Below are 11933 nucleotides of genomic sequence, written 5' to 3' on the forward strand. Positions count from 1 at the left end.
CAGTTTGGGGCGGGAGGGGAGTGGGGGAGGCCGGGTGACTACAATGGGAAGAAATCCCACCCGAAAGAGGAGAGGGGTGCAGGAGAATGGACACGTTTGGTGCAGCTGACTACACAATGTCTTTCCTCCCTTTTTGGAAAACACTGAAATAGGAGAGTCTTCGTGAAACATAGGTGTGGGGGGGGAAAGACATACTCTCTCTCCCTCTCATTTTCTCCTTCCCTCTCTCTCTCTCTCTCTTTCTCTCTCTCTCTCTCCCTTTTTTCTCCCTCCCCCCCCTTTCTCTCTCTCCCTCTCATTTTCTCCTTCCCTCTCTCTCTCTCTCTCTCTCTCTCTCTTTCTCTTTCTCTCTCTTTCTCTCTCTTCCTCTTTCTCTCTCTCTCTCTCTCTCCCTCCCCCCCTTTCTCTCTCTCCCTCTCATTTTCTCCTTCCCTCTCTCTCTCTCTCTCTCTCTCTTTCTCTTTCTCTCTCTTTCTCTCTCTCCCTCTTTCTCTCTCTCTCTCTTTCACACCCACACACTGTACATTTCTTTGCATTTCTGAGGGAGTTTTGATGACAGCGCTTGGGGTTGGGGGAGGGGTGCTGGTTTTGGGGGGGGGGGGGGGGGTCACCAGGGTTTAAACCACGACGAGGGACTTTTGGTACTGGGTGGGTGGTCTTGGACCTAGGGCACATGTTGTGACACAGCAGGTTTGCGAGGAGGTGGGATGGAGGCTTTGGAGAGGAAGTGTCAGGGCGGCTGTGGGAGAGAAGACCAAGCCTGCCCTCTTCAGGCCGTACCTGAGCACCAGCACGACAACACAGGGAAACGCGTGGCCACGCCAACCGCAACCAAATTTAGCACCAGATAAAATGGAGGTTGAGGAGCCACGGGGTGGGAAGGTGGCTCGTAGCGTTCCATACCGCCATCGATTTTTCGAGCGCCGAAAAAGGCGTCATGCATACAGGCCCGTCGTGTGACACGGTCATCGGAGTGTATGTGACCGCACTGAATCGAACGTGAGATACTTTGCTGCTGTAGCAGTTTATAAACAGACAGATATGGGCGTGTTGTAACCGTGCAGTCGGTGTGACAGTGGTGTGTGCCAGGGTGTGAGGGAGGGGGGGGGCGCCAACAGATGCACCGGGGAGCCAGAGGTGGTCCACGGTTGCCATGGAAACCGTGTGGGCTGAAGGAGCTGTGAGCATATTGAGTATGCAGAAAACCAGTCCCATGGGATCTCTGAATGGATTTAAGATGGCTGTCAGAGAGAGAGAGAGAGAGAGAGAGAGAGAGAGAGACAGAGACAGAGACAGAGAGAGATAATTCTGACTGAGCTTTCATTAGCCATGACTGTTCAAACAGGCAGCAGGAAGAAGAAAACACCCACAAACGTCGTAGAGAAGACATTTTGTTTGGTTTGGTTTGTTCATTTCCTTTTTATTTTAATTCTTTCATTCTGTGTGTAGAATTGGGCATTATATGAAGATTCTGATTTGAGATTTGAATTCATTGCAGATATTTTCTGCGAATGAGATGAAGAGAAATACTGATTCAATTTGCAGTGGCCTAGAATTTCAGTTAAATTCGATTTTGTTGTGTTTTCATTGGAATCTCAGGACAAAGATTTTTATAAAGCATCTCTCTGGTTCACTCTGCCATGACTAGGCCTCTGTTTCCATGGTCACTGTAACCAAGTGACAAAGCAAAGGAATGGGTGATATCTTTTCCAGATGTAATCTTTTTCTTACAGACAGGAAATGAAAAGCAAACATCTCCAACATGTGGAAGTTTAAAAACCCCACTAGACATAGCACACACAGGCAAATACCATTAACTGCTAATTCTGTTTGTTCACAGCTTAAATTACACATGGGTATGCTTACCAATTGTTTAACATTTTAATCTTTAATGTTATTTGTTTAGTTATATATGTATATACACATATATCTGACATAGTAGCCACTGTACACACAAACATTTCTGATGTATATTATCACATGGTGAAGATTTAAAAAAATCATACAGGATCACAGAGAAGTTGCTGTCTATAAAAACATGTTTAAATCAGAGCTCTCAATACCTATAGCCTTTCTGGAATCCCACCAAACATGCTGAATTTCAATATCCAGTGAGTTAATATTGTAGTCTCTGGGGATTCTCTGGGGACCCCGGCGGTATGCTGCTTACATCCACACAAACAGGCATGCATCCACTTAACTTCTCAATCTCATTACCGGAGTTTATGTTCCGTAATCGCGGGAGACAATTCAAAAAGACTTGAGCAGAAAAGACAGTCATGCCAGTGTTAATTTGAGTGCTTTAGGAGACGATGAAAGGAAGCCCCTTGTTATGGAAATGTGGTGCATGATAATAACCCCTATGCCAGCAGAGTCTATATCTAAACAGCCCTGCCTTGCAGGAGTCAGGGGACAGAACCCAGTCCATCAAACACCATGTTCCCAGAATGCCTTCATTTACACCACCACAGATATCAGAACTGGCTCTCCAGAACCCCCTCTGAAATGATTTAATATTAATTTGGTAGAGAGGCTGACAGATTCCCTGTTAGACTTTCCTTTGCTGCAGAATGCTCCTTTAAGAATGTGTTCTTCTGGTAATGCTGTAGCGTGAAACATTCAGAAACATTTCAGTGACTGAAACACAGAAAATGCGGCAAATGATCAAACCCCTTCATTTTCCGTACAGTGTAAGTTATGCATGCATGAAAACCTAGAATTTAAAGTTTTGGGTTAAAAAAAAGAGCTCAGATTAGAAAAACATGAAAGCGAAACGTTCAGATATCAGTGTATGTTATTTGCAGTGATATGCGCGTGTCTAATTTTTGTCATGAGACGGAATATTAAAATGTTTGAATATTTGGGTTTTCCTGCATTCTTTTCTGGCTCTGCACCATAGAAATAATAAACACTGCCTCCTTAGAGAGAAAGTTGTTTAAAAGAATATACTGAACCACATGTCCTGAATGAAGAATCTATGGGTTCGCTGCCAAATTAATGCACGGCAAGACGTTTGCGTAATAATATTCGCTGTGTACTGTGGCAAGATTTTGCAGCCTTGTGCCTGGAAAAGTAAATGACGCTTTAAGAAGGTTAGCTAAAGGGCATGGGACATACACAAAAACACACTTTAAAAAACACATCTATATTGTTTTCCTTCTATTGTGTGCCAGCCGGGCCCACCTGGAACCAGTTCCCCTTAATTCCACTTTACCACAAGTGCTCATTTTACAGTACATAACACCATGAAAGAGCGCTTTCATCTGTGAGGGGGTAGCCTGGACATGAGAAAAAAACTCAGCATTCTCACTTCTGTTCATTGTTAAAACATCTGTTTGGTTATTGTTTGTGGGCTACTTTTCATCATGGTGGATGGCCGGGAACTGGAAATAAATGTTGTGCAAACCGTATGAGATGTCCTGTGCTTGGGTGAGGTCTTTCAAGTGGATGTCCTGCACCCCCTTCGCTTTGAGGTTCATGCTTAAGCAAATGCCAGAAAATGGAAGTCACCTTTCAACCTATTCAGCTGCTAATGTTGAGAGTGTGGCGAGGCAGCTGTGGACATGGGGAGGAAAGGAATTTAATTGCTGACATGCAGAGGAATGCACAGCAATTTCAAATAGAAAGGAAAGTATTCTAACAGAGAGGAATGCAAAGTGATTGTTAACATGGAGGAAATGTAATTTAACAGCTAACACGGTGAGGGGAAAAATGTACTGCAGTTATTAACATGGGTAGAATTAGTACTATGTTGAGCAGAGTTCATAATTCTCCAATGTTAGCTTTTAATAGCATACTTCAGAATTAGACTCTTGTATGTTTCAAAATCCTTGAACAGCAACTTGTCAGTTATGCATTTGTGTAAAGGAAGTATAGACTGACAAATGAAATTCCCTCCTGCCTCATGTTCTTTACAGTGAAATAAGGAGCGTTTGGTTTTTTCTCGTTTTTTTCCCTGGAATCTATTGAATTCGATATATATGTGTTACCTCAAGGGCATACCTAATATCATCTGATCTCTGTGAGGTGTATGTATTTCCAAAGCATTGTTTGAAGATCATGTGTCGTGTTATACGCTACGGGCTAATCTCAGTTTGCTTTTCCTGGGCAGTATTGCATTACATTTCATACCACAGAGTCAATATTGTTAGTTAGGAGGAAGATAAGTTTCCTAAGGCAGAGAGAGGCACCGAGTCCTGTGAAGTCTGTAAAGAAAAGACCGTCAGTCAGAGGAATGTTTTCCACACATTTCATGGATGTTGACATATCTGTGCATGCCCGTGCGTACCAAGGATGTGGACCTGACATGGTATCGCAATATCGCGAAATGCTTTTTTTCAGCCAGGGTGATGCTATCTCTGTCTGCCTGTTACATTCGACTCTCACACAATGTCATGTGTGATGCACACCTTACTCTCTCCAAGAGACCCACAGAGACAGTGCAGTGACACTGTGTCTGGACACCCTGGGGCACCACTGAATGGACTTATTCATGTTGGTGGAGGAAGAGAGAGGCAGGGGGCATTTGCCACTTCTGTTTTACAGCCCTCCATTACGTGATGACTGCTATCACTTTAATGTACATTTTGTTCTCACTGCTATGACTGTTGTGGTTGTTGTATATGATTTCGTGTTAATGATTAATTTTCTGTGGCCACACTTGCGCAATGACTGTGTCAATAAGCCATCTTTGCTTTTGAATCTGAGGAGAGGGAGAGAACGAGAGAGGGACAGCAAGAAACACAGACAGAGAAAGGGTACAGAGAGAGAGAGAGAGCCGGAAAGAGAGAGAGAGAAAGGCTGTTGCATATGATTTTGTGTTAATGACTAATCTACTATGGCCATACTTGGGCAATACCTGTATCAATAAGTCATCATTGAATTTGAATTTGAGGAGAGAGAGAGAGAGAAAGACAGAGATACAGCAAGAAAGAGAGAAAGAGAAACGTTGTTGCGTATGATTTTGTATTTATGATTAATCTACTGTGGGCTACACAGAGACAGAGGAACAGAGAGAGACAGGGAGAAAGAGAGCAAGAGAAAGGGAGAAAGAGAGCAAGAGAAAGGGGGAGAGAGAGAGAGAGAGAGAGAGAGAGAGAGAGAGGGATAACACAGAGAGAGAGAGAAAGTGAAAGAGGGAGAGGGTCCCCTCCGCCCGGGGTCACGGTGAGCCGTGCAGTGCCCGTGCGCTCAGGGGCCTCCCAGCTTCCTGCCGCGGGGAGCCAGAGAACACCAGGCCGCCCGGGTGCAAAGAAAGCGTTCACCCACTGTGAAATATCTGCAAGGTATTAGCGGGAGCGGGCACAATGGCAGAGGCCCGCACACAATGCTGGGAAGTTCTGCACAGCGGTGCGAGATGACACATCCGGCCAGGGTCGAAAAGAACACATCATCCCATTGTCTGCTGTCATTGTGCGGCCGGGGGGGGTTCTGTGGAGGGGGGGGGAGAGGCAATGTATCCCTTTGTCTTTGTCTCTCACTGTCTTAATCCCTGCTCTTTTCATAGGGAGGGTCCCGGGCCCAGCGGCTTGTGGAGCCCTGAAAAGGGGGCTGACAGTGGGAGGCAAGACGCTGGCCCCTCGACTCCCCATTCGCTCCCCATTGTGGGACCCCTATTTTCACAGGCTCGTCTGAAAGGAAATCAAACCTGGCAGTGTGTCAACAGCAGTTACCGAGACTCAACTGTCAGTGAACTTGCTCTTCTTCCTTTTAGAATGATTTGTTTTTTTTTTTGTAAGTTGCGCATTGAGGATTTTTTTCCATTCTCACGAAAGGGGTGTCATGTTGTTATCTAACTGCAGTTTTCTAGGCTGCGGCATAAGGCCTTCTTCCTGTTATAGTACACAGTGAGACTCAACCAGAAAGGACTCAGAATTTGGAAGCTCCCGAGTGGCTCAGTCGGCTGTGTCTCATTCTGAGAGACTCGGGTTCGAGTCTGAGATGTGCCATTCCATGGCAATCACAGGGAGTCAATAGCACTTGAACATAATAGTCTGTTTTGCGTTATTGCAGGGCGGGTTTTGTTGGCTAGGATTTCCTTGTCACAAAATAAAGAAGTGAGAATTGTCCACTGTCACTGTACAGGGAGAAGAACAGTCACCTTTCAAAAATAATTACCAAATTACCCCATTCACTGGTGATCAGTGAATGAAACTCAACCAAGCAGCTACGGATCACTCACGTATCTTCATTATAGCTGACACATACATTATTGTTGCTAACATCACTCAGGTAGAACAGCCAGAGCCTTGGGGCTTCTGAAATTGCTGCCATTAAGATGCCGCAGATTTGAATCTTGCACAGACATGTGGTGACAAACTCCACCGAGTTCATGGGAACCTTGTCTCACTCTGGGTAATGATCTCGTACAGCCGGTAATATCAGTGGCAATACAGCACTCAGGTGTCAAAGAGGATATCATTTCAGGATGGTGGAATCTAACCTTCTGGCAGGAAAAAAGGGGCTAGGGGGTGGGGTGGGATTACAGCAAGTTAAAGGATGATTAAGCCACACAGAGACTACATTGGGTGGGTGGTTGGACCGACTCGTACTCAGAGCGCTGTAACAGAGTTCACACTTCACTCCCAAAATTTGGAGCTACCCTTTCCCCTCGCCCCTGCTCCCAGCGCACCCACATCTATGTGCGGAGGGAAATCAGCCGAATCAGTTGTTTTTCGAAAAGGTTTGGGGCTCCATCTCAGATTGCAAAAGCACATGTGAGGGTGTGAAGCCCCGCGCTGGTGGGGTGTGGGTGTACACAGGAAGCACATTATAAACTCCTCTTCCCGACACTGGGGCGAAAAAAAACACGCCGTTCCCCCAATAAGCATCTGGAATGTTTAACAATGCGCTGGGAGTTCATGGAGCTCTGGGCGTGTGGGGGGTCCTTCCAGTTCATACCCCCTCAGCATCCTGGAAATAGGGGGCAAAAACTCACGTTAAGATAATGGAATAACCACGTCCGCGCTGGTGGGGGGGGGGGGGGTGCCCATTGCAAGTGTGCGTTCCTGTGTTTCTGTGTACTCTAGCCTTCCTGCCCACGACAGAGCAGGTCATGGAGTTTATATGAATGAGTAAGTGCTGTCTGGTGAACTGCAAAGTGTGGTGGCAGAGAACTCCTCTTTGCATGATCGTCATCCTGGTTTTGACTGTTATGATTAACAAATATACCAATTAAAAACAGGCCCCCTAATCACCCATCAGAAGATAATTCATATTTACTTGATTGTGCCTGCAATATTGCAACCTTTCCACATTTTGCATGAATTTTTTTTTGTTGAAAGGGGACATAAAAGTGATGATAAATTAAAGTCCATCTCTCTCATTATAATAAAAATGATTTAACATCACCTGTTCTGTTCAGTGTGAAGTTCACAGCAGTGTAATGCTATGACAATGTTTACAAGTATATAACACACACATACAGATTCACACATACACGCGCACACACACATTCTCACACATACACACACACACAGGGACTGGGCTCCCCCCGCACATGGAAGGGGGTGGAGGGATGGCGCCAGGCCCCATGGGGTGCTTTGACCCTCCATCCTCCGGTCAGGAGGTCAGACACAGGGGCACGGCTGGGGGGGCAGTCTGATAAGCCAGGCGCTGGGACTGGGGGGGAGAGTGGGATGTACAGACATGCGGGACATGCCGTGTAGCAAATGCGGAAAGCGGTCCGTAACTCCACGAGTGAATCCCAAACCTCCGCTCTCATCGCATAACTTGACACTAATGGCCAATGTTGTTACCAGCTGAGATAAAGGCAACTTGCCCCTTGCTCCCTAGGCCACGACACTAGCTAACCAGAGACTGAAAACGCTTTGCTACCCGCTACATCACTGGCTTTACGCATAACTCACTGAAGGTATTACTTCCAGCCCTGCTACAGGTGCAAGTGCCCAGATAGATGGACTCCTCTAAAAATAATTCTTCTTATTTCAATAATGTAAAGAATGAAAGCTTTTGTTAATTAAGAAGGTACTAGGAAAAAGCACTACTGATGCAAACACCTCCGCTGGTATGTATGGTTCCTACATTCATGATAGTTGTCATCATCATCAGTATCATAATCCTCGTTTAATTGACCTTAATTAGACAGAGGGGAGAACAGAGGGAGTTTGTGATTGGACCCGGTGAATCACCCTACAGCTACATTGTGACAGTGTGACTCAGGCTCCTGGGGCTGCTGTGATTGGCTGCCGGCTGTCTCTGGACCCGGTCCAGGACGGTCCAGGGCTGCACCAGCAATAATATCGGGAGGGGTATTGATTTCTCAGACTCTGTGTTTTTTCTTCACAGCGAGTAACTTCAAACTCACCGACCCAGCTGTGATAACACTGAGAATCCAAAAGTGAGTTCAGCGCGGGAGCAGAGTACGAACAAAAGATTAAAACGCTCTTGTGTAGGACTCAGCGTAATGAATAACTTTTTACATGAAACAGCCATTCAAAGTCAGTTGTCGAGAAATTGCATGCCAGTAAGATTAGCAAAACGCACTGTTTGTTCTGAGCAGTGCTGCGAGGAGGGTAGGTCGAAGTCCACAATATGTTTTTTGTTTTGTGGGTTTTTGTGTGATCCTTTTGAGAAGGAAATTATTACTGAGGTTTCATCATAAAAATCATCATTTGTCAAAGCAGATTCTGCTTGTCCACTGCAGAGAAGCCCTTGCTTTTTCATTTTGTAATTTGGGGATTCAAAAAGAGCTCAGCTTGTCTTCATTAAGAACTCCCAGATGAAGCTGGCATCCGTGACCTGGTTCCGGCGCCCCAAACAAAAGGCAGCATAATTCGTGTCTCATCGTACCGTTTTCCAGAACCACCCTGAACACGGCGCAGGGACAAACACAGAACCCTTAAATGGATGTGATCTGTGGCATTAGTGAATGACAGGGATGGGAGGCCTGTAAACTCTGTGTAATATCATCGTTTCTTTAATTGCTTTTTTTCGTGTGTGATATACCGTAAGGTAGACGTTTTCTTCCCTTCCCTCCCAGCTGTGAAAATATTTTCTGTGTCAAACATCTGCTTGCGGAATGTGAGGACGGAGAGGGCGAGGGCGTCCAGAGAGAGGGGTTACAGCGCGGGACACCCCGCACTGCGTCCTCCGGGGAGGGAATTAGGCGCAACACACCGGCCTGCTGGGGAGCTGAACAACAGCGCGCACTTTTAATCACCCCCACGCTGACGTGTTTATGCCCCGAACAGCGCCAGCGCCCGGGCCGCATCTGATTTATCTGCGCTCTTTCGCCCGTGTTCAGCTTCGCCGCGCCCCCCGTCCGCGGCATCCCTCATCGCGACATCGTTGTTACTTTGTCACTTTCGCCGGGCTTCGTTCTTTTTTCTTTCTTCACTCGAGTTACTCTGTGACGTTCCGTTGATTTGTTCTGCCGGCTCGGCCGTGATTGCTGGGCGAGACTGAAGTGAGGACAATCATTCTCAATCAGCGGCATTCAGAGGGCTGACAGAGAGGAGAGGAATCTCCTGGCACGCTTGTATTATTACATTAGGTCAGTCACCTTTCTGTTGACACTTATTGGCGTGATTCTCGTGGGTGTGCTGTTCTTGTTGTCTCGCTCGGACCAAACTGGGTTTCGAGTTTGACGCTGAAAATGGTCCCATGCTTCTCAAATTATGAAAGGAGATGACTAGTGTTTTTTTGTTTCATTTTTTTTGGACAATACCCCTCCACTGAAGTAACTGAAATTGTGGCGATGAATACAAATGCACAAACTGTCTGCCATCTTGCCTGCATAAGAAGTCATCACAGCATAAAAATGATCCAGTTTGACAGCTCAGAAAGGCATTGGGGGAGGGAAACTGGGAAGGTGTGTCTTGGAAGACTGCAGTTTGAAGTTAGACTTCACCGCGTTCTCTCTGCCCCCCCTTCTCCCCCTCCTTCCCCTCTCCCAAAGATTCATACACTGCAAGGGCACCTCCAAGGTCAGGCAGGGCAGGAGGCAGGTGGGAAACACCGGCTGTCTCGGAGTGCGATTCCTGCGTGACTGGCCAGCAAGGGAGAGCGTTAAGGCCCACTGTTCGTGTTTGCCGTACACGCGGTCCAAACACATCCACCCGTGGCTGGCGGCCTGGGCGGCCATTACTCACCTGAAGCCCTGTCATCGTTTCCCCCGCACTGCTGTCCAGGGGTTAACCCCCCCGACTGTTACCTTCCACACTGAAGGACCCCAGAGGGAGGGCAAACAAACTGCCTGCACTGAATACAAACACAGCCGGGAAACGGAGTGTGGCAACACTACGCAAGCCTAATAAATCTGCCGCTTTACGGACGGACGAGCAATCCCGCAGCAGAGGTGAAGTTTACAGGTGGCTTCGGTTTTGCTCTGTTTGTTTCTGTAGATGTCTTCCGTTTGTCCTGACGGCTTGTGTTTTATTTTGAAAAAGAGATTGGATGTCGGTTGCTCTGCCAGCTGAGGCACGCCCAGCCCTGGTCTGAATGCAGAGAGAACCGCAGCTTTAGCATGTTTACGTACTGAGACCACCCCCGGCCCACGCCTAATGATGTTTGCGTCGGGTAATAAATTACCGGGAGGCCGGTGGAATGCGCCGGGGCCGGGGCCGGGGCCAGAGGATCGGGCCGGGCCAGGCCCGCAAGGGGCGAGGCGGACCCGAGCCGCAAGCGTGGGGGAGAGGAAGAGGGTAGAGGAAGAGGCCTGCAGAGCTCGGGGGAGGTGGTGGGGGGGCCGTGGAGGAACCCACAGGCGGCCGCAGCGGAGGAAGACCTCCCGGGTAGCAGGAAGTGCAGGGAGCCGTGGACCTCACAGAGGAGCTGTGGAGAGGGGTTCTTTTTCGGTGTGGAGGAGGATATGGGACACCGAGAGACAGTCGATAAGGAGACAAGAGATGGGGGACTGTGCATACCATCGAGCCACACCACTACTGCATCATGGGTATTAGTGTAAGTGGCATCTGTTGGGGTTTTAAACAAAATGGAGATTTCAGACAGACCTTAAACAAATTAATGTTTAGAAAAATATACATTATAACGTTTTGTCGTTGTAAAATGTACAAAATGTACATGCGCTGCAAAGGTACGTTTTGATGGTCGTCCAGTGCTGAATATGTTCTGTGGTGTATGTAGGCTTTAACACTGGGAACTTATGGAGTGTCATTTATATATACTTATGAATATTTGTGTGTGATAAAAGCCAGGGTCTGAATATAGCCCTGCTGATGTTACAAACATGCTGACACACCAGGACAGTGCTCATGGACACAGATGCACTGACATTCAGGCCACCCGTTGCCTCTGAGTGATTATGTTTGCTGTAATTAAAAACACGGATGCCGCAGGACAGCTAATCTGAGCTAATCACAGCCCTGCCTCAATTCAATCAGGAAGATTAAGTCATTTTCCCTGCCGTCCCCTCCTCTCACTTACTCCCAGCCCCGGGCGGCGCGCACGACAACGACTTCCGCCCCCTCCTGCCACGGGTGATACCAGAATCCACTTTATTGGGCTCTGGTTTAAGGAGTAATCCCATTAGCGGGTCACTAAAGCGGTGACTTAGTGTAGCGGGAGTCCTTCGCAGGGATGAGTCAGAGCTGCACCTTGCTGGCGGGCAGCCAGCGATTCGCTGCCTGCAAAACGACGCCGTCGAGCCGCTCGCATCAGGCTCCGTTTCATTATCAGCAGCACGCTCGGCGTCCGATTCGCCCGCAGTAATGCATCGGGGGGATGGCGGCGAGCATTAAAAACATTCCGCAGACTCTGAGATCGGCTTTGGCAGTTAGTGCGGGGGTAATAAAAAATATTAAAAGAAAATATATTCAAAGATATTCAGGCCTGGGTCGGTTTTTCCAGAGGCAAAAAAAAGAAAAAAACTGAAGTGATTTACGTTGAACGCTCGCTTAAATTAAGAGCCCTCTTATAAAAAGCGTTTTAACGATTATGTTTGTCCAGAGACC

This window comes from Megalops cyprinoides, chromosome 17, assembly GCF_013368585.1.
Source record: "Megalops cyprinoides isolate fMegCyp1 chromosome 17, fMegCyp1.pri, whole genome shotgun sequence".
NCBI lineage: Eukaryota > Metazoa > Chordata > Actinopteri > Elopiformes > Megalopidae > Megalops > Megalops cyprinoides.